Source organism: Pseudophryne corroboree (assembly GCF_028390025.1).
Source record: "Pseudophryne corroboree isolate aPseCor3 chromosome 7 unlocalized genomic scaffold, aPseCor3.hap2 SUPER_7_unloc_5, whole genome shotgun sequence".
NCBI lineage: Eukaryota > Metazoa > Chordata > Amphibia > Anura > Myobatrachidae > Pseudophryne > Pseudophryne corroboree.
This window is the reverse complement of record NW_026967614.1, coordinates 109,191-132,905: the sequence shown is the minus strand read 5'-3', so window position 1 is coordinate 132,905 and position 23,715 is coordinate 109,191. Positions and strand designations below refer to the sequence as shown.

Genomic DNA, 23,715 nt, shown 5'->3' with positions numbered 1-23,715 from the left:
ATTTTATAAAAAACAGCTAGGAAGCACAATTTAGCAGTGGGTTGCAGAGAAAAAAAAAATATGCTGGCAGAAAAATCCAATTGAGTGATTGAACAGCTCTTCATTTTCTGGCTTTATTTTAATGCTAACAAATTTGTTCTCTGAAAAGTGTCCACAAAGCCAAGTCTCTGATGAACACCTTTGTAGGGATGGTTTTTCACCTATTACTAAATTAAACTTGCTTCATTGGAAAGGCAGCAAGATGCATCCTCATTTCAATGTCTACTGAAATAATACGGGTTGACACCAGGAAACATTAACGCCAATGCATCCTTCCTGCTTTCTCATGTGGAAGTCTGTTTAATGTGAAAACAAGGTGATATCTAAGTGGCACACAGGTAAGGAATTAAGAAAATCTTTATTTAATGGTGAAGATGTTTCTCACAAAATTGTTGCCCCAATGCATCATTGAAATTCAAGCTGGAAAGATGATTTTAATATATCACTTGTACATTTTGTATTGCTCTTCTGGTGACAATGTAGTTTGTTTTTGTCAATTACCATTTTAATAATAGGGTAAAGAAAATTAAGTGGATTTTTGAAAGAAAACAATACTGTCAATATACTATTAAAACAAATTAAGATGGTAAAAGTTATTGTACTTTAAGTAAAAATAAAAGAGCTAAAATATCAATCCCAGTTTTGGATTACTTTAATTAAAAAAAAATGCATATAGCAGAGGATAGTTTCAATCTGCCTACCTCTGGGTTATGGGCCCAGCATGCTTCCATTGCAGTACTCTGCTGCACATGTAAGTGCAAGAGATCCTGAAGCACTCACTCATCATGGGAAAGTACCAATGTGTTTCTTCGTTGGTTGTTGGAAGAAACATCTTACAAAAACTCTCCAGATTATTGACTTTTTAAAGTTTTTCTAGGAAACGTTTTAGATGAATGCTTATTAGCCTTTGTCAGGATGGACTTTTGCAAAGTGTCTCTGTGGCGCAATCAGTTAGTGTGCACGGCTATTAGCTAAAAGGTTGGTGGTTCAATCCCACCCAGGGACGTAATTGACCTTCTTATCAGATTTTGGTGATCTTTAAGTAGACAAGTCAAAATTTCAAACCCCCTGTTATGGTGTAGGGTACCTGGCCTTCTCTGATGTAATCAGAGTTAGATTTGAATCAGTGATTTTATAAAAACAGCTAGGAAGCACAATTTAGCAGTGGGTTGCAGAGAAAAAGAAATATGCTGGCAAAAAAAATCAAATTGAGTGATTAAACAGCTCTTAATTTTCTGGCTTTATTTTTATGCTAACAAATTTGTTCTCTGAAAAGTGTCCACAAAGCCAAGTCTCTGATTAACACCTTTGTAAGGATGGTTTTTCACCTATTACTAAATTAAACTTGCTTCATTGGAAAGGCAGCAAGATGCATCCTCATTTCAATGTCTACTGAAATAATACAGGTTGACACCAGGAAACATTAACGCCACTGCATCCTTGCTGCTTTCTCATGTGGAAGTCTGTTTAATGTGAAAACAAGGTGATATCTAATTAGCACACAGGTAAGGAATTAAGAAAATCTTTATTTAAGGGTGAAAATGTTTCTCACAAAATCGTTGCCCCAATGCATCATTGAAATTCAAGCTGGAAAGATGATTTTAATATATCACTTGTACATTTTGTATTGCTCTTCTGGTGACAATGTAGTTTGTTTTTGTCAATTACCATTTTAATAATAGGGTAAAGAAAATTAAGTGGATTTTTGAAAGAAAACAATACTGTCAATATACTATTAAAACAAATTAAGATGGTAAAAGTTATTGTACTTTAAGTAAAAATAAAAGAGCTAAAATATCAATCCCAGTTTTGGATTACTTTAATTAAAAAAAATGCATATAGCAGAGGATAGTTTCAAAATGCCTACCTCTGGGTTATAAGCCCAGCATGCTTCCATTGCAGTACTCTGCTGCACATGTAAGTGCAAGAGATCCTGAAGCACTCACTCATCATGGGAAAGTACCAATGTGTTTCTTCGTTGGTTGATCTAAGAAACATCTTACAAAAACTCTCCAGATTATTGACTTTTTAAAGTTTTTCTAGGAAACGTTCTAGATGAATGCTTATTAGCCTTTGTCAGTATGCATTTTTGCAAAGTGTCTCTGTGGTGCAATCAGTTAGTGTGTTTGGCTACTAACCAAAAGGTTGGTGGTTCAATCCCACCCAGGGATGTAATTGACCTTGTTATCAGATTTTGGTGATCTTTAAGTAGACAAGTCAAAATTTCAAACCCCCTGTTATGGTGTAGGGTACCTGGCCTTCTCTGATGTAATCAGAGTTAGATTTGATTCAGTGATTTTATAAAAACAGCTAGGAAGCACAATTTAGCAGTGGGTTGCAGAGAAAAAGAAATATGCTGGCAAAAAAAATCCAATTGAGTGATTAAACAGCTCTTCATTTTCTGGCTTTATTTTTATGCTAACAAATTTGTTCTCTGAAAAGTGTCCATAAAGCCAAGTCCTGATTAACACCTTTGTAGGGATGGTTTTTCACCTATTACTAAATTAAACTTGCTTCATTGGAAAGGCAGCAAGATGCATCCTCATTTCAATGTCTACTGAAATAATACAGGTTGACACCAGGAAACATTAACACCACTGTATCCTTGCTGCTTTCTCATGTGGAAGTCTGTTTAATGTGAAAACAAGGTGATATCTAATTAGCACACAGGTAAGGAATTAAGAAAATCTTTATTTAAGGGTGAAGATGTTTCTCACAAAATCGTTGCCCCAATGCATCATTGAAATTCAAGCTGGAAAGATGATTTTAATATATCACTTGTACATTTTGTATTGCTCTTCTGGTGACAATGTAGTTTGTTTTTGTCAATTACCATTTTAATAATAGGGTAAAAAAAATTAAGTGGATTTTTGAAAGAAAACAATACTGTCAATATACTATTAAAACAAATTAAAATGGTAAAAGTTATTGTACTTTAAGTAAACATAAAAGAGCTAACATATCAATCCCAGTTTTGGATTACTTTAATTAACAAAAAAAATGCATATAGCAGAGGATAGTTTCAATCTGCCTACCTCTGGGTAATGGGCCCAGCATGCTTCCATTGCAGTACTCTGCTGCACATGTAAGTGCAAGAGATCCTGAAGCACTCACTCATCATGGGAAAGTACCAATGTGTTTCTTCATTGGTTAATGGAAGAAACATCTTACAAAAACTCTCCAGATTATTGACTTTTTAAAGTTTTTCTAGGAAACGTTCTAGATATATGCTTATTAGACTTTGTCAGTATGTACTTTTTGCAAAGTGTCTCTGTGGCGCAATCGGTTAGTGTGTCCGGCTACTAACCAAAAGGTTGGTGGTTCAATCCCACCCAGGGACGTAATTGACCTTGTTATCAGATTTTGGTGATCTTTAAGTAGACAAGTCAAAATTTCAAAACCCCTGTTCTGGTGTAGGGTACCTGGCCTTCTCTGATGTAATCAGAGTTAGATTTGATTCAGTGATTTTATAAAAACAGCTAGGAAGCACAATTTAGCAGTGGGTTGCAGAGAAAAAGAAATATGCTGGCAAAAAAAAATCCAATTGAGTGATTAAACAGCTCTTCATTTTCTGGCTTTATTTTTATACTAACAAATTTGTTCTCTGAAAAGTGTCCACAAAGCCAAGTCTCTGATTAACACCTTTGTAGAGATGGTTTTTCACCTATTACTAAATTAAACTTGCTTCATTGGAAAGGCAGCAAGATGCATCCTCATTTCAATGTCTACTGAAATAATACAGGTTGACACCAGGAAACATTAACACCACTGCATCCTTGCTGCTTTCTCATGTAGAAGTCTGTTTAATGTGAAAACAAGGTGATATCTAATAAGCACACAGGTAAGGAATTAAGAAAATCTTTATTTAAGGGTGAAGATGTTTCTCACAAAATCGTTGCCCCAATGCATCATTGAAATTCAAGCTGGAAAGATGATTTTAATATATCACTTGTACATTTTGTATTGCTCTTCTGGTGACAATGTAGTTTGTTTTTGTCAATTACCATTTTAATAATAGGGTAAAGAAAATTAAGTGGATTTTTTAAAGAAAACTATACTGTCAATATACTATTAAAACAAATTAAAATGGTAAAAGTTTTTGTACTTTAAGTAAAAATAAAAGAGCAAAAATATCAATCCCAGTTTTGATTACTTAAATTAACAAAAAAAAAATGCATATAGCAAAGGATAGTTTCAATCTGCCTACCTCTGGGTTATGGGCCCAGCATGCTTCCATTGCAGTACTCTGCTGCACATGTAAGTGCAAGAGATCCTGAAGCACTCACTCATCATGGGAAAGTACCAATGTGTTTCTTCGTTGGTTGATGGAAGAAACATCTTACAAAAACTCTCCAGATTATTGACTTTTTAAAGTTTTTCTAGGAAACGTTCTAGATGTATGCTTATTAGCCTTTGTCAGTATGTACTTTTTACAAAGTGTCTCTGTGGCGCAATCGGTTAGTGTGTCTGGCTACTAACCAAAAGGTTGGTGGCTTAATCCCACCCAGGGACGTAATTGACCTTGTTATCAGATTTTGGTGATCTTTAAGTAGACAAGTCAAAATTTCAAACCCCCTGTTATGGTGTAGGGTACCTGGCCTTCTCTGATGTAATCAGAGTTAGATTTGATTCAGTGATTTTATAAAAACAGATAGGAAGCACAATTTAGCAGTGGTTTGCAGAGAAAAAGAAATATGCTGGCAGAAAAATCCAATTGAGTGATTAAACAGCTCTTCATTTTCTGGCTTTATTTTTATGCTAACAAATTTGTTCTCTGAAAAGTGTCCACAAAGCCAAGTCTCTGATTAACACCTTTGTAGGGATGGTTTTTCACCTATTACTAAATTAAACTTGCTTCATTGGAAAGGCAGCAAGATGCATCTTCATTTCAATTTCTACTGAAATAATACAGGTTGACACCAGGAAACATTAACGCCACTGCATCCTTGCTGCTTTCTCATGTGGAAGTCTGTTTAATGTGAAAACAAGGTGATATCTAATTAGCACACAGGTAAGGAATTAAGAAAATCTTTATTTAAGGGTGAAGATGTTTCTCACAAAATCGTTGCCCCAATGCATCATTGAAATTCAAGCTGGAAAGATGATTTTAATATATCACGTGTACATTTTGTATTGCTCTTCTGGTGACAATGTAGTTTGTTTTTGTCAATTACCCTTTTAATAATAGGGTAAAGAAAATTAAGTGGATTTAAACAAATTAAAATGGTAAAAATTATTGTACTTCAAGTAAAAATAAAAGAGCAAAAATATCAATCCCAGTTTTGATTACTTAAATTAACAAAAAAAATGCATATAGCAAAGGATAGTTTAATCTGCCTACCTCTGGGTTATGGGCCCTGTATGCTTCCATTGCAGTACTCTGCTGCACATGTAAGTGCAAGAGATCCTGAAGCACTCACTCATCATGGGAAAGTACCAATGTGTTTCTTTGTTGGTTGATGGAAGAAACATTTTACAAAAACTCTCCAGATTATTGACTTTTTAAAGTTTTTCTAGGAAACGTTCTAGATGTATGCTTATTAGCCTTTGTCAGTATGTACTTTTTGTGAAGTGTCTCTGTGGCGCGATCGGTTAGTGTGTCCGGCTACTAGCCAAAAGGTTGGTGGTTCAATCCCACCCAGGGACGTAATTGACCTTGTTATCAGATTTTGGTGATCTTTAAGTAGACAAGTCAAAATTTCAAACCCCCTGTTATGGTGTAGGGTACCTGGCCTTCTCTGATGTAATCAGAGTTAGATTTGAATCAGTGATTTTATAAAAACAGCTAGGAAGCACAATTTAGCAGTGGGTTGCAGAGAAAAAGAAATATGCTGGCAAAAAAAATCAAATTGAGTGATTAAACAGCTCTTAATTTTCTGGCTTTATTTTTATGCTAACAAATTTGTTCTCTGAAAAGTGTCCACAAAGCCAAGTCTCTGATTAACACCTTTGTAAGGATGGTTTTTCACCTATTACTAAATTAAACTTGCTTCATTGGAAAGGCAGCAAGATGCATCCTCATTTCAATGTCTACTGAAATAATACAGGTTGACACCAGGAAACATTAACGCCACTGCATCCTTGCTGCTTTCTCATGTGGAAGTCTGTTTAATGTGAAAACAAGGTGATATCTAATTAGCACACAGGTAAGGAATTAAGAAAATCTTTATTTAAGGGTGAAAATGTTTCTCACAAAATCGTTGCCCCAATGCATCATTGAAATTCAAGCTGGAAAGATGATTTTAATATATCACTTGTACATTTTGTATTGCTCTTCTGGTGACAATGTAGTTTGTTTTTGTCAATTACCATTTTAATAATAGGGTAAAGAAAATTAAGTGGATTTTTGAAAGAAAACAATACTGTCAATATACTATTAAAACAAATTAAGATGGTAAAAGTTATTGTACTTTAAGTAAAAATAAAAGAGCTAAAATATCAATCCCAGTTTTGGATTACTTTAATTAAAAAAAAATGCATATAGCAGAGTATAGTTTCAAAATGCCTACCTCTGGGTTATAAGCCCAGCATGCTTCCATTGCAGTACTCTGCTGCACATGTAAGTGCAAGAGATCCTGAAGCACTCACTCATCATGGGAAAGTACCAATGTGTTTCTTCGTTGGTTGATCTAAGAAACATCTTACAAAAACTCTCCAGATTATTGACTTTTTAAAGTTTTTCTAGGAAACGTTCTAGATGAATGCTTATTAGCCTTTGTCAGTATGCATTTTTGCAAAGTGTCTCTGTGGTGCAATCAGTTAGTGTGTTTGGCTACTAACCAAAAGGTTGGTGGTTCAATCCCACCCAGGGATGTAATTGACCTTGTTATCAGATTTTGGTGATCTTTAAGTAGACAAGTCAAAATTTCAAACCCCCTGTTATGGTGTAGGGTACCTGGCCTTCTCTGATGTAATCAGAGTTAGATTTGATTCAGTGATTTTATAAAAACAGCTAGGAAGCACAATTTAGCAGTGGGTTGCAGAGAAAAAGAAATATGCTGGCAAAAAAAATCCAATTGAGTGATTAAACAGCTCTTCATTTTCTGGCTTTATTTTTATGCTAACAAATTTGTTCTCTGAAAAGTGTCCATAAAGCCAAGTCCTGATTAACACCTTTGTAGGGATGGTTTTTCACCTATTACTAAATTAAACTTGCTTCATTGGAAAGGCAGCAAGATGCATCCTCATTTCAATGTCTACTGAAATAATACAGGTTGACACCAGGAAACATTAACACCACTGTATCCTTGCTGCTTTCTCATGTGGAAGTCTGTTTAATGTGAAAACAAGGTGATATCTAATTAGCACACAGGTAAGGAATTAAGAAAATCTTTATTTAAGGGTGAAGATGTTTCTCACAAAATCGTTGCCCCAATGCATCATTGAAATTCAAGCTGGAAAGATGATTTTAATATATCACTTGTACATTTTGTATTGCTCTTCTGGTGACAATGTAGTTTGTTTTTGTCAATTACCATTTTAATAATAGGGTAAAAAAAATGAAGTGGATTTTTGAAAGAAAACAATACTGTCAATATACTATTAAAACAAATTAAAATGGTAAAAGTTATTGTACTTTAAGTAAACATAAAAGAGCTAACATATCAATCCCAGTTTTGGATTACTTTAATTAACAAAAAAAATGCATATAGCAGAGGATAGTTTCAATCTGCCTACCTCTGGGTAATGGGCCCAGCATGCTTCCATTGCAGTACTCTGCTGCACATGTAAGTGCAAGAGATCCTGAAGCACTCTCTCATCATGGGAAAGTACCAATGTGTTTCTTCATTGGTTAATGGAAGAAACATCTTACAAAAACTCTCCAGATTATTGACTTTTTAAAGTTTTTCTAGGAAACGTTCTAGATATATGCTTATTAGACTTTGTCAGTATGTACTTTTTGCAAAGTGTCTCTGTGGCGCAATCGGTTAGTGTGTCCGGCTACTAACCAAAAGGTTGGTGGTTCAATCCCACCCAGGGACGTAATTGACCTTGTTATCAGATTTTGGTGATCTTTAAGTAGACAAGTCAAAATTTCAAAACCCCTGTTCTGGTGTAGGGTACCTGGCCTTCTCTGATGTAATCAGAGTTAGATTTGATTCAGTGATTTTATAAAAACAGCTAGGAAGCACAATTTAGCAGTGGGTTGCAGAGAAAAAGAAATATGCTGGCAAAAAAAAATCCAATTGAGTGATTAAACAGCTCTTCATTTTCTGGCTTTATTTTTATACTAACAAATTTGTTCTCTGAAAAGTGTCCACAAAGCCAAGTCTCTGATTAACACCTTTGTAGAGATGGTTTTTCACCTATTACTAAATTAAACTTGCTTCATTGGAAAGGCAGCAAGATGCATCCTCATTTCAATGTCTACTGAAATAATACAGGTTGACACCAGGAAACATTAACACCACTGCATCCTTGCTGCTTTCTCATGTAGAAGTCTGTTTAATGTGAAAACAAGGTGATATCTAATAAGCACACAGGTAAGGAATTAAGAAAATCTTTATTTAAGGGTGAAGATGTTTCTCACAAAATCGTTGCCCCAATGCATCATTGAAATTCAAGCTGGAAAGATGATTTTAATATATCACTTGTACATTTTGTATTGCTCTTCTGGTGACAATGTAGTTTGTTTTTGTCAATTACCATTTTAATAATAGGGTAAAGAAAATTAAGTGGATTTTTTAAAGAAAACTATACTGTCAATATACTATTAAAACAAATTAAAATGGTAAAAGTTTTTGTACTTTAAGTAAAAATAAAAGAGCAAAAATATCAATCCCAGTTTTGATTACTTAAATTAACAAAAAAAAAATGCATATAGCAAAGGATAGTTTCAATCTGCCTACCTCTGGGTTATGGGCCCAGCATGCTTCCATTGCAGTACTCTGCTGCACATGTAAGTGCAAGAGATCCTGAAGCACTCACTCATCATGGGAAAGTACCAATGGGTTTCTTCGTTGGTTGATGGAAGAAACATCTTACAAAAACTCTCCAGATTATTGACTTTTTAAAGTTTTTCTAGGAAACGTTCTAGATGTATGCTTATTAGCCTTTGTCAGTATGTACTTTTTACAAAGTGTCTCTGTGGCGCAATCGGTTAGTGTGTCTGGCTACTAACCAAAAGGTTGGTGGCTTAATCCCACCCAGGGACGTAATTGACCTTGTTATCAGATTTTGGTGATCTTTAAGTAGACAAGTCAAAATTTCAAACCCCCTGTTATGGTGTAGGGTACCTGGCCTTCTCTGATGTAATCAGAGTTAGATTTGATTCAGTGATTTTATAAAAACAGATAGGAAGCACAATTTAGCAGTGGTTTGCAGAGAAAAAGAAATATGCTGGCAGAAAAATCCAATTGAGTGATTAAACAGCTCTTCATTTTCTGGCTTTATTTTTATGCTAACAAATTTGTTCTCTGAAAAGTGTCCACAAAGCCAAGTCTCTGATTAACACCTTTGTAGGGATGGTTTTTCACCTATTACTAAATTAAACTTGCTTCATTGGAAAGGCAGCAAGATGCATCTTCATTTCAATTTCTACTGAAATAATACAGGTTGACACCAGGAAACATTAACGCCACTGCATCCTTGCTGCTTTCTCGTGTGGAAGTCTGTTTAATGTGAAAACAAGGTGATATCTAATTAGCACACAGGTAAGGAATTAAGAAAATCTTTATTTAAGGGTGAAGATGTTTCTCACAAAATCGTTGCCCCAATGCATCATTGAAATTCAAGCTGGAAAGATGATTTTAATATATCACGTGTACATTTTGTATTGCTCTTCTGGTGACAATGTAGTTTGTTTTTGTCAATTACCCTTTTAATAATAGGGTAAAGAAAATTAAGTGGATTTAAACAAATTAAAATGGTAAAAATTATTGTACTTCAAGTAAAAATAAAAGAGCAAAAATATCAATCCCAGTTTTGATTACTTAAATTAACAAAAAAAATGCATATAGCAAAGGATAGTTTAATCTGCCTACCTCTGGGTTATGGGCCCTGTATGCTTCCATTGCAGTACTCTGCTGCACATGTAAGTGCAAGAGATCCTGAAGCACTCACTCATCATGGGAAAGTACCAATGTGTTTCTTTGTTGGTTGATGGAAGAAACATTTTACAAAAACTCTCCAGATTATTGACTTTTTAAAGTTTTTCTAGGAAACGTTCTAGATGTATGCTTATTAGCCTTTGTCAGTATGTACTTTTTGTGAAGTGTCTCTGTGGCGCAATCGGTTAGTGTGTCCGGCTACTAGCCAAAAGGTTGGTGGTTCAATCCCACCCAGGGACGTAATTGACCTTGTTATCAGATTTTGGTGATCTTTAAGTAGACAAGTCAAAATTTCAAACCCCCTGTTATGGTGTAGGGTACCTGGCCTTTTCTGATGTAATCAGAGTTAGATTTGATTCAGTGATTTAATAAAAACAGCTAGGAATCACAATTTAGCAGTGGGTTGCAGAGAAAAAGAAATATGCTGGCAGAAAAATCCAATTGAGTGATTAAACAGCTCTTCATTTTCTGGCTTTATTTTTATGCTAACAAATTTGTTCTCTGAAAAGTGTCCACAAAGCCAAGTCTCTGATTAACACCTTTGTAGGGATGGTTTTTCACCTATTACTAAATTAAACTTGCTTCATTGGAAAGGCAGCAAGATGCATCCTCATTTCAATTTCTACTGAAATAATACAGGTTGACACCAGGAAACATTAACGCCACTGCATCCTTGCTGCTTTCTCATGTGGAAGTCTGTTTAATGTGAAAACAAGGTGATATCTAATTAGCACACAGGTAAGGAATTAAGAAAATCTTTATTTAAGGGTGAAGATGTTTCTCACAAAATCGTTACCCCAATGCATCATTGAAATTCAAGCTGGAAAGATGATTTTAATATATCACTTGTACATTTTGTATTGCTCTTCTGGTGACAATGTAGTTTGTTTTTGTCAATTACCATTTTAATAATAGGGTTAAGAAAATTAAGTGGATTTTTGAAAGAAAACAATACTGTCAATATACTATTAAAACAAATTAAAATGGTAAAAGTTATTGTACTTTAAGTGAAAATAAAAGAGCCAAAATATCAATCCCAGTTTTGGATTACTTTAATTAACAAAAAAAAATGCATATAGCAGAGGATAGTTTCAATCTGCCTACCGCTGGGTTATGGGCCCTGTATGCTTCCATTGCAGTACTCTGCTGCACATGTAAGTGCAAGAGATCCTGAAGCACTCACTCATCATGGGAAAGTACCAATGTGTTTCTTCGTTGGTTGATGGAAGAAACATTTTACAAAAACTCTCCAGATTATTGACTTTTTAAAGTTTTTCTAGGAAACGTTCTAGATGTATGCTTATTAGCCTTTGTCAGTATGTACTTTTTGTGAAGTGTCTCTGTGGCGCAATCGGTTAGTGTGTCCGGCTACTAACCAAAAGGTTGGTGGTTCAATCCCACCCAGGGACGTAATTGACCTTGTTATCAGATTTTGGTGATCTTTAAGTAGACAAGTCAAAATTTCAAACCCCTTGTTATGGTGTAGGGTACCTGGCCTTTTCTGATGTAATCAGAGTTAGATTTGATTCAGTGATTTAATAAAAACAGCTAGGAAGCACAATTTAGCTGTGGGTTTCAGAGAAAAAGAAATATGCTGGCAAAAAAAATCCAATTGAGTGATTAAACAGCTCTTCATTTTCTGGCTTTATTTTTATGCTAACAAATTTGTTCTCTGAAAAGTGTCCACAAAGCCAAGTCTCTGATTAACACCTTTGTAGGGATGGTTTTTCACCTATTACTAAATTAAACGCTTCATTGGAAAGGCAGCAAGATGCATCCTCATTTCAATGTCTACTGAAATAATACAGGTTGACACCAGGAAACATTAACGCCACTGCATCCTTGCTGCTTTCTCATGTGGAAGTCTGTTTAATGTGAAAACAAGGTGATATCTAATTAGCACACAGGTAAGGAATTAAGAAAATCTTTATTTAAGGGTGAAGATGTTTCTCACAAAATCGTTGCCCCAATGCATCATTGAAATTCAAGCTGGAAAGATGATTTTAATATATCACTTGTACATTTTGTATTGCTCTTCTGGTGACAATGTAGTTTGTTTTTGTCAATTACCATTTTAATAATAGGGTTAAGAAAATTAAGTGGATTTTTGAAAGAAAACAATATTGTCAATATACTATTAAAACAAATTAAAATGGTAAAAGTTATTGTACTTTAAGTGAAAATAAAAGAGCCAAAATATCAATCTCAGTTTTGGATTACTTTAATTAACAAAAAAAAATGCATATAGCAGAGGATAGTTTCAATCTGCCTACCGCTGGGTTATGGGCCCAGCATGCTTCCATTGCTGTACTCTGCTGCACATGTAAGTGCAAGAGATCCTGAAGCACTCACTCATCATGGGAAAGTACCAATGTGTTTCTTCGTTGGTTGATGGAAGAAACATCTTACAAAAACTCTCCAGATTATTGACTTTTTAAAGTTTTTCTAGGAAACGTTTTAGATGAATGCTTATTAGCCTTTGTCAGTATGGACTTTTGCAAAGTGTCTCTGTGGCGCAATCATTTAGTGTGCACGGCGATTAACCAAAAGGTTGGTGGTTCAATCCCACCCAGGGACGTAATTGACCTTGTTATCAGATTTTGGTGATCTTTAAGTAGACAAGTCAAAATTTCAAATCCCCCTGTTCTGGTGTAGGGTACCTGGCCTTCTCTGATGTAATCAGAGTTAGATTTGATTCAGTGATTTTATAAAAACAGCTAGGAAGCACAATTTAGCAGTGGGTTGCAGAGAAAAAGAAATATGCTGGCAAAAAAAATCAAATTGAGTGATTAAACAGCTCTTAATTTTCTGGCTTTATTTTTATGCTAACAAATTTGTTCTCTGAAAAGTGTCCACAAAGCCAAGTCTCTGATTAACACCTTTGTAAGGATGGTTTTTAACCTATTACTAAATTAAACTTGCTTCATTGGAAAGGCAGCAAGATGCATCCTCATTTCAATGTCTACTGAAATAATACAGGTTGACACCAGGAAACATTAACGCCACTGCATCCTTGCTGCTTTCTCATGTGGAAGTCTGTTTAATGTGAAAACAAGGTGATATCTAATTAGCACACAGGTAAGGAATTAAGAAAATCTTTATTTAAGGGTGAAAATGTTTCTCACAAAATCGTTGCCCCAATGCATCATTGAAATTCAAGCTGGAAAGATGATTTTAATATATCACTTGTACATTTTGTATTGCTCTTCTGGTGACAATGTAGTTTGTTTTTGTCAATTACCATTTTAATAATAGGGTAATGAAAATTAAGAGGATTTTTGAAAGAAAACAATACTGTCAATATACTATTAAAACAAATTAAAATGGTAAAAGTTATTGTACTGTAAGTAAAAATAAAAGAGCCAACATATCAATCCCAGTTTTGGATTACTTTAACAAAAAAAAATGCATATAGCAGAGGATAGTTTCAATCTGCCTACCTCTGGGTTATGTGCCCAGCATGCTTCCATTGCTGTACTCTGCTGCACATGTAAGTGTAATAGATCCTGAAGCACTCACTCATCATGGGAAAGTACCAATGTGTTTCTTCATTGGTTGATGGAAGAAACATCTTACAAAAACTCTCCAGATTATTGACTTTTTAAAGTTTTTCTAGGAAACGTTTTAGATGAATGCTTATTAGCCTTTGCCAGTATGTACTTTTGCAAAGTGTCTCTGTGGCGCAATCAGTTAGTGTGTATGGCTATTAACCAAAAGGTTGGTGGTTCAATCCCACCCAGGGACGTAATTGACCTTGTTATCAGATTTTGGTGATCTTTAAGTGGACAAGTCAAAATTTCAAACCCTCTCTTATGGTGTAGGGTACCTGGCCTTCTCTGATGTAATCAGAGTTAGATTTGATTCAGTGATTTTATAAAAACAGCTAGGAAGCACAATTTAGCAGTGGGTTGCAGAGAAAAAGAAATATGCTGGCAAAAAAAATCCAATTGAGTGATTAAACAGCTCTTCATTTTCTGGCTTTATTTTTATGCTAACAAATTTGTTCTCTGAAAAGTGTCCACAAAGCCAAGTCTCTGATTAACACCTTTGTAAGGATGGTTTTTCACCTATTACTAAATTAAACTTGCTTCATTGGAAAGGCAGCAAGATGCATCCTCATTTCAATGTCTACTGAAATAATACAGGTTGACACCAGGAAACATTAACGCCACTGCATCCTTGCTGCTTTCTCATGTGGAAGTCTGTTTAATGTGAAAACAAGGTGATATCTAATTAGCACACAGGTAAGGAATTAAGAAAATCTTTATTTAAGGGTGAAAATGTTTCTCACAAAATCGTTGCCCCAATGCATCATTGAAATTCAAGCAGGAAAGATGATTTTAATATATCACTTGTACATTTTGTATTGCTCTTCTGGTGACAATGTAGTTTGTTTTTGTCAATTACCATTTTAATAATAGGGTAAAAAAAATTAAGTGGATTTTTGAAAGAAAACAATACTGTCAATATACTATTAAAACAAATTAAAATGGTAAAAGTTATTGTACTTTAAGTAAACATAAAAGAGCTAACATATCAATCCCAGTTTTGGATTACTTTAATTAACAAAAAAAATGCATATAGCAGAGGATAGTTTCAATCTGCCTACCTCTGGGTAATGGGCCCAGCATGCTTCCATTGCAGTACTCTGCTGCACATGTAAGTGCAAGAGATCCTGAAGCACTCACTCATCATGGGAAAGTACCAATGTGTTTCTTCATTGGTTAATGGAAGAAACATCTTACAAAAACTCTCCAGATTATTGACTTTTTAAAGTTTTTCTAGGAAACGTTCTAGATATATGCTTATTAGACTTTGTCAGTATGTACTTTTTGCAAAGTGTCTCTGTGGCGCAATCGGTAAGTGTGTCCGGCTACTAACCAAAAGGTTGGTGGTTCAATCCCACCCAGGGACGTAATTGACCTTGTTATCAGATTTTGGTGATCTTTAAGTAGACAAGTCAAAATTTCAAAACCCCTGTTCTGGTGTAGGGTACCTGGCCTTCTCTGATGTAATCAGAGTTAGATTTGATTCAGTGATTTTATAAAAACAGATAGGAAGCACAATTTAGCAGTGGGTTGCAGAGAAAAAGAAATATGCTGGCAAAAAAAAATCCAATTGAGTGATTAAACAGCTCTTCATTTTCTGGCTTTATTTTTATACTAACAAATTTGTTCTCTGAAAAGTGTCCACAAAGCCAAGTCTCTGATTAACACCTTTGTAGAGATGGTTTTTCACCTATTACTAAATTAAACTTGCTTCATTGGAAAGGCAGCAAGATGCATCCTCATTTCAATGTCTACTGAAATAATACAGGTTGACACCAGGAAACATTAACACCACTGCATCCTTGCTGCTTTCTCATGTAGAAGTCTGTTTAATGTGAAAACAAGGTGATATCTAATAAGCACACAGGTAAGGAATTAAGAAAATCTTTATTTAAGGGTGAAGATGTTTCTCACAAAATCGTTGCCCCAATGCATCATTGAAATTCAAGCTGGAAAGATGATTTTAATATATCACTTGTACATTTTGTATTGCTCTTCTGGTGACAATGTAGTTTGTTTTTGTCAATTACCATTTTAATAATAGGGTAAAGAAAATTAAGTGGATTTTTTAAAGAAAACTATACTGTCAATATACTATTAAAACAAATTAAAATGGTAAAAGTTTTTGTACTTTAAGTAAAAATAAAAGAGCAAAAATATCAATCCCAGTTTTGATTACTTAAATTAACAAAAAAAAATGCATATAGCAAAGGATAGTTTCAATCTGCCTACCTCTGGGTTATGGGCCCAGCATGCTTCCATTGCAGTACTCTGCTGCACATGTAAGTGCAAGAGATCCTGAAGCACTCACTCATCATGGGAAAGTACCAATGTGTTTCTTCGTTGGTTGATGGAAGAAACATCTTACAAAAACTCTCCAGATTATTGACTTTTTAAAGTTTTTCTAGGAAACGTTCTAGATGTATGCTTATTAGCCTTTGTCAGTATGTACTTTTTACAAAGTGTCTCTGTGGCGCAATCGGTTAGTGTGTCTGGCTACTAACCAAAAGGTTGGTGGCTTAATCCCACCCAGGGACGTAATTGACCTTGTTATCAGATTTTGGTGATCTTTAAGTAGACAAGTCAAAATTTCAAACCCCCTGTTATGGTGTAGGGTACCTGGCCTTCTCTGATGTAATCAGAGTTAGATTTGATTCAGTGATTTTATAAAAACAGATAGGAAGCACAATTTAGCAGTGGTTTGCAGAGAAAAAGAAATATGCTGGCAGAAAAATCCAATTGAGTGATTAAACAGCTCTTCATTTTCTGGCTTTATTTTTATGCTAACAAATTTGTTCTCTGAAAAGTGTCCACAAAGCCAAGTCTCTGATTAACACCTTTGTAGGGATGGTTTTTCACCTATTACTAAATTAAACTTGCTTCATTGGAAAGGCAGCAAGATGCATCTTCATTTCAATTTCTACTGAAATAATACAGGTTGACACCAGGAAACATTAACGCCACTGCATCCTTGCTGCTTTCTCATGTGGAAGTCTGTTTAATGTGAAAACAAGGTGATATCTAATTAGCACACAGGTAAGGAATTAAGAAAATCTTTATTTAAGGGTGAAGATGTTTCTCACAAAATCGTTGCCCCAATGCATCATTGAAATTCAAGCTGGAAAGATGATTTTAATATATCACGTGTACATTTTGTATTGCTCTTCTGGTGACAATGTAGTTTGTTTTTGTCAATTACCCTTTTAATAATAGGGTAAAGAAAATTAAGTGGATTTAAACAAATTAAAATGGTAAAAATTATTGTACTTCAAGTAAAAATAAAAGAGCAAAAATATCAATCCCAGTTTTGATTACTTAAATTAACAAAAAAAATGCATATAGCAAAGGATAGTTTAATCTGCCTACCTCTGGGTTATGGGCCCTGTATGCTTCCATTGCAGTACTCTGCTGCACATGTAAGTGCAAGAGATCCTGAAGCACTCACTCATCATGGGAAAGTACCAATGTGTTTCTTTGTTGGTTGATGGAAGAAACATTTTACAAAAACTCTCCAGATTATTGACTTTTTAAAGTTTTTCTAGGAAACGTTCTAGATGTATGCTTATTAGCCTTTGTCAGTATGTACTTTTTGTGAAGTGTCTCTGTGGCGCAATCGGTTAGTGTGTCCGGCTACTAGCCAAAAGGTTGGTGGTTCAATCCCACCCAGGGACGTAATTGACCTTGTTATCAGATTTTGGTGATCTTTAAGTAGACAAGTCAAAATTTCAAACCCCCTGTTATGGTGTAGGGTACCTGGCCTTTTCTGATGTAATCAGAGTTAGATTTGATTCAGTGATTTAATAAAAACAGCTAGGAATCACAATTTAGCAGTGGGTTGCAGAGAAAAAGAAATATGCTGGCAGAAAAATCCAATTGAGTGATTAAACAGCTCTTCATTTTCTGGCTTTATTTTTATGCTAACAAATTTGTTCTCTGAAAAGTGTCCACAAAGCCAAGTCTCTGATTAACACCTTTGTAGGGATGGTTTTTCACCTATTACTAAATTAAACTTGCTTCATTGGAAAGGCAGCAAGATGCATCCTCATTTCAATTTCTACTGAAATAATACAGGTTGACACCAGGAAACATTAACGCCACTGCATCCTTGCTGCTTTCTCATGTGGAAGTCTGTTTAATGTGAAAACAAGGTGATATCTAATTAGCACACAGGTAAGGAATTAAGAAAATCTTTATTTAAGGGTGAAGATGTTTCTCACAAAATCGTTGCCCCAATGCATCATTGAAATTCAAGCTGGAAAGATGATTTTAATATATCACGTGTACATTTTGTATTGCTCTTCTGGTGACAATGTAGTTTGTTTTTGTCAATTACCCTTTTAATAATAGGGTAAAGAAAATTAAGTGGATTTAAACAAATTAAAATGGTAAAAATTATTGTACTTCAAGGTAAAATAAAAGAGCAAAAATATCAATCCCAGTTTTGATTACTTAAATTAACAAAAAAAATGCATATAGCAAAGGATAGTTTCAATCTGCCTACCGCTGGGTTATGGGCCCTGTATGCTTCCATTGCAGTACTCTGCTGCACATGTAAGTGCAAGAGATCCTGAAGCACTCACTCATCATGGGAAAGTACCAATGTGTTTCTTCGTTGGTTGATGGAAGAAACATTTTACAAAAACTCTCCAGATTATTGACTTTTTAAAGTTTTTCTAGGAAACGTTCTAGATGTATGCTTATTAGCCTTTGTCAGTATGTACTTTTCGTGAAGTGTCTCTGTGGCGCAATCGGTTAGTGTGTCCGGCTACTAACCAAAAGGTTGGTGGTTCAATCCCACCCAGGGACATAATTGACTTTGTTATCAGATTTTGGTGATCTTTAAGTAGACAAGTCAAAATTTCAAACCCCCTGTTATGGTGTAGGGTACCTGGCCTTTTCTGATGTAATCAGAGTTAGATTTGATTCAGTGATTTAATAAAAACAGCTAGGAAGCACAATTTAGCAGTGGGTTGCAGAGAAAAAGAAATATGCTGGCAAAAAAAATCCAATTGAGTGATTAAACAGCTCTTCATTTTCTGGCTTTATTTTTATGCTAACAAATTTGTTCTCTGAAAAGTGTCCACAAAGCCAAGTCTCTGATTAACACCTTTGTAGGGATGGTTTTTCACCTATTACTAAATTAAACGCTTCATTGGAAAGGCAGCAAGATGCATCCTCATTTCAATGTCTACTGAAATAATACAGGTTGACACCAGGAAACATTAACACCACTGCATCCTTGCTGCTTTCTCATGTGGAAGTCTGTTTAATGTGAAAACAAGGTGATATCTAATTAGCACACAGGTAAGGAATTAAGAAAATCTTTATTTAAGGGTGAAGATGTTTCTCACAAAATCGTTACCCCAATGCATCATTGAAATTCAAGCTGGAAAGATGATTTTAATATATCACTTGTACATTTTGTATTGCTCTTCTGGTGACAATGTAGTTTGTTTTTGTCAATTACCATTTTAATAATAGGGTTAAGAAAATTAAGTGGATTTTTGAAAGAAAACAATACTGTCAATATACTATTAAAACAAATTAAAATGGTAAAAGTTATTGTACTTTAAGTGAAAATAAAAGAGCCAAAATATCAATCCCAGTTTTGGATTACTTTAATTAACAAAAAAAAATGCATATAGCAGAGGATAGTTTCAATCTGCCTACCGCTGGGTTATGGGCCCTGTATGCTTCCATTGCAGTACTCTGCTGCACATGTAAGTGCAAGAGATCCTGAAGCACTCACTCATCATGGGAAAGTACCAATGTGTTTCTTCGTTGGTTGATGGAAGAAACATTTTACAAAAACTCTCCAGATTATTGACTTTTTAAAGTTTTTCTAGGAAACGTTCTAGATGTATGCTTATTAGCCTTTGTCAGTATGTACTTTTTGTGAAGTGTCTCTGTGGCGCAATCGGTTAGTGTGTCCGGCTACTAACCAAAAGGTTGGTGGTTCAATCTCACCCAGGGACGTAATTGACCTTGTTATCAGATTTTGGTGATCTTTAAGTAGACAAGTCAAAATTTCAAACCCCTTGTTATGGTGTAGGGTACCTGGCCTTTTCTGATGTAATCAGAGTTAGATTTGATTCAGTGATTTAATAAAAACAGCTAGGAAGCACAATTTAGCAGTGGGTTTCAGAGAAAAAGAAATATGCTGGCAAAAAAAATCCAATTGAGTGATTAAACAGCTCTTCATTTTCTGGCTTTATTTTTATGCTAACAAATTTGTTCTCTGAAAAGTGTCCACAAAGCCAAGTCTCTGATTAACACCTTTGTAGGGATGGTTTTTCACCTATTACTAAATTAAACGCTTCATTGGAAAGGCAGCAAGATGCATCCTCATTTCAATGTCTACTGAAATAAAACAGGTTGACACCAGGAAACATTAACGCCACTGCATCCTTGCTGCTTTCTCATGTGGAAGTCTGTTTAATGTGAAAACAAGGTGATATCTAATTAGCACACAGGTAAGGAATTAAGAAAATCTTTATTTAAGGGTGAAGATGTTTCTCACAAAATCGTTGCCCCAATGCATCATTGAAATTCAAGCTGGAAAGATGATTTTAATATATCACTTGTACATTTTGTATTGCTCTTCTGGTGACAATGTAGTTTGTTTTTGTCAATTACCATTTTAATAATAGGGTTAAGAAAATTAAGTGGATTTTTGAAAGAAAACAATATTGTCAATATACTATTAAAACAAATTAAAATGGTAAAAGTTATTGTACTTTAAGTGAAAATAAAAGAGCCAAAATATCAATCTCAGTTTTGGATTACTTTAATTAACAAAAAAAAATGCATATAGCAGAGGATAGTTTCAATCTGCCTACCGCTGGGTTATGGGCCCAGCATGCTTCCATTGCTGTACTCTGCTGCACATGTAAGTGCAAGAGATCCTGAAGCACTCACTCATCATGGGAAAGTACCAATGTGTTTCTTCGTTGGTTGATGGAAGAAACATCTTACAAAAACTCTCCAGATTATTGACTTTTTAAAGTTTTTCTAGGAAACGTTTTAGATGAATGCTTATTAGCCTTTGTCAGTATGGACTTTTGCAAAGTGTCTCTGTGGCGCAATCATTTAGTGTGCACGGCGATTAACCAAAAGGTTGGTGGTTCAATCCCACCCAGGGACGTAATTGACCTTGTTATCAGATTTTGGTGATCTTTAAGTAGACAAGTCAAAATTTCAAATCCCCCTGTTCTGGTGTAGGGTACCTGGCCTTCTCTGATGTAATCAGAGTTAGATTTGATTCAGTGATTTTATAAAAACAGCTAGGAAGCACAATTTAGCAGTGGGTTGCAGAGAAAAAGAAATATGCTGGCAAAAAAAATCAAATTGAGTGATTAAACAGCTCTTAATTTTCTGGCTTTATTTTTATGCTAACAAATTTGTTCTCTGAAAAGTGTCCACAAAGCCAAGTCTCTGATTAACACCTTTGTAAGGATGGTTTTTAACCTATTACTAAATTAAACTTGCTTCATTGGAAAGGCAGCAAGATGCATCCTCATTTCAATGTCTACTGAAATAATACAGGTTGACACCAGGAAACATTAACGCCACTGCATCCTTGCTGCTTTCTCATGTGGAAGTCTGTTTAATGTGAAAACAAGGTGATATCTAATTAGCACACAGGTAAGGAATTAAGAAAATCTTTATTTAAGGGTGAAAATGTTTCTCACAAAATCGTTGCCCCAATGCATCATTGAAATTCAAGCTGGAAAGATGATTTTAATATATCACTTGTACATTTTGTATTGCTCTTCTGGTGACAATGTAGTTTGTTTTTGTCAATTACCATTTTAATAATAGGGTAATGAAAATTAAGAGGATTTTTGAAAGAAAACAATACTGTCAATATACTATTAAAACAAATTAAAATGGTAAAAGTTATTGTACTGTAAGTAAAAATAAAAGAGCCAACATATCAATCCCAGTTTTGGATTACTTTAACAAAAAAAAATGCATATAGCAGAGGATAGTTTCAATCTGCCTACCTCTGGGTTATGTGCCCAGCATGCTTCCATTGCTGTACTCTGCTGCACATGTAAGTGTAATAGATCCTGAAGCACTCACTCATCATGGGAAAGTACCAATGTGTTTCTTCATTGGTTGATGGAAGAAACATCTTACAAAAACTCTCCAGATTATTGACTTTTTAAAGTTTTTCTAGGAAACGTTTTAGATGAATGCTTATTAGCCTTTGCCAGTATGTACTTTTGCAAAGTGTCTCTGTGGCGCAATCAGTTAGTGTGTATGGCTATTAACCAAAAGGTTGGTGGTTCAATCCCACCCAGGGACGTAATTGACCTTGTTATCAGATTTTGGTGATCTTTAAGTAGACAAGTCAAAATTTCAAACCCTCTCTTATGGTGTAGGGTACCTGGCCTTCTCTGATGTAATCAGAGTTAGATTTGATTCAGTGATTTTATAAAAACAGCTAGGAAGCACAATTTAGCAGTGGGTTGCAGAGAAAAAGAAATATGCTGGCAAAAAAAATCCAATTGAGTGATTAAACAGCTCTTCATTTTCTGGCTTTATTTTTATGCTAACAAATTTGTTCTCTGAAAAGTGTCCACAAAGCCAAGTCTCTGATTAACACCTTTGTAAGGATGGTTTTTCACCTATTACTAAATTAAACTTGCTTCATTGGAAAGGCAGCAAGATGCATCCTCATTTCAATGTCTACTGAAATAATACAGGTTGACACCAGGAAACATTAACGCCACTGCATCCTTGCTGCTTTCTCATGTGGAAGTCTGTTTAATGTGAAAACAAGGTGATATCTAATTAGCACACAGGTAAGGAATTAAGAAAATCTTTATTTAAGGGTGAAAATGTTTCTCACAAAATCGTTGCCCCAATGCATCATTGAAATTCAAGCTGGAAAGATGATTTTAATATATCACTTGTACATTTTGTATTGCTCTTCTGGTGACAATGTAGTTTGTTTTTGTCAATTACCATTTTAATAATAGGGTAAAAAAAATTAAGTGGATTTTTGAAAGAAAACAATACTGTCAATATACTATTAAAACAAATTAAAATGGTAAAAGTTATTGTACTTTAAGTAAACATAAAAGAGCTAACATATCAATCCCAGTTTTGGATTACTTTAATTAACAAAAAAAATGCATATAGCAGAGGATAGTTTCAATCTGCCTACCTCTGGGTAATGGGCCCAGCATGCTTCCATTGCAGTACTCTGCTGCACATGTAAGTGCAAGAGATCCTGAAGCACTCACTCATCATGGGAAAGTACCAATGTGTTTCTTCATTGGTTAATGGAAGAAACATCTTACAAAAACTCTCCAGATTATTGACTTTTTAAAGTTTTTCTAGGAAACGTTCTAGATATATGCTTATTAGACTTTGTCAGTATGTACTTTTTGCAAAGTGTCTCTGTGGCGCAATCGGTTAGTGTGTCCGGCTACTAACCAAAAGGTTGGTGGTTCAATCCCACCCAGGGACGTAATTGACCTTGTTATCAGATTTTGGTGATCTTTAAGTAGACAAGTCAAAATTTCAAAACCCCTGTTCTGGTGTAGGGTACCTGGCCTTCTCTGATGTAATCAGAGTTAGATTTGATTCAGTGATTTTATAAAAACAGCTAGGAAGCACAATTTAGCAGTGGGTTGCAGAGAAAAAGAAATATGCTGGCAAAAAAAAATCCAATTGAGTGATTAAACAGCTCTTCATTTTCTGGCTTTATTTTTATACTAACAAATTTGTTCTCTGAAAAGTGTCCACAAAGCCAAGTCTCTGATTAACACCTTTGTAAGGATGGTTTTTCACCTATTACTAAATTAAACTTGCTTCATTGGAAAGGCAGCAAGATGCATCCTCATTTCAATGTCTACTGAAATAATACAGGTTGACACCAGGAAACATTAACACCACTGCATCCTTGCTGCTTTCTCATGTAGAAGTCTGTTTAATGTGAAAACAAGGTGATATCTAATAAGCACACAGGTAAGGAATTAAGAAAATCTTTATTTAAGGGTGAAGATGTTTCTCACAAAATCGTTGCCCCAATGCATCATTGAAATTCAAGCTGGAAAGATGATTTT

General features: G+C 34.9%; 6 non-coding genes across 6 annotated transcripts; all 6 read left to right on the top strand.

Moving 5' to 3' along the window:
• Positions 1 to 3,306: 3,306 nt before the first annotated feature.
• TRNAS-ACU (transfer RNA serine (anticodon ACU)) lies at positions 3,307 to 3,380 on the top strand. The gene has a single exon. It is a non-coding gene; the product is annotated as a tRNA-Ser (tRNA).
• A 4,568-nt stretch (positions 3,381 to 7,948) lies between these two features.
• TRNAS-ACU (transfer RNA serine (anticodon ACU)) lies at positions 7,949 to 8,022 on the top strand. Its single transcript has one exon. It is a non-coding gene; the product is annotated as a tRNA-Ser (tRNA).
• A 3,402-nt stretch (positions 8,023 to 11,424) lies between these two features.
• On the top strand, positions 11,425 to 11,498 carry TRNAS-ACU (transfer RNA serine (anticodon ACU)). The gene has a single exon. It is a non-coding gene; the product is annotated as a tRNA-Ser (tRNA).
• Positions 11,499 to 14,929: 3,431 nt separating this feature from the next.
• On the top strand, positions 14,930 to 15,003 carry TRNAS-ACU (transfer RNA serine (anticodon ACU)). The gene has a single exon. It is a non-coding gene; the product is annotated as a tRNA-Ser (tRNA).
• A 3,366-nt stretch (positions 15,004 to 18,369) lies between these two features.
• TRNAS-ACU (transfer RNA serine (anticodon ACU)) lies at positions 18,370 to 18,443 on the top strand. The gene has a single exon. It is a non-coding gene; the product is annotated as a tRNA-Ser (tRNA).
• A 4,600-nt stretch (positions 18,444 to 23,043) lies between these two features.
• On the top strand, positions 23,044 to 23,117 carry TRNAS-ACU (transfer RNA serine (anticodon ACU)). The gene has a single exon. It is a non-coding gene; the product is annotated as a tRNA-Ser (tRNA).
• Positions 23,118 to 23,715: the final 598 nt, after the last annotated feature.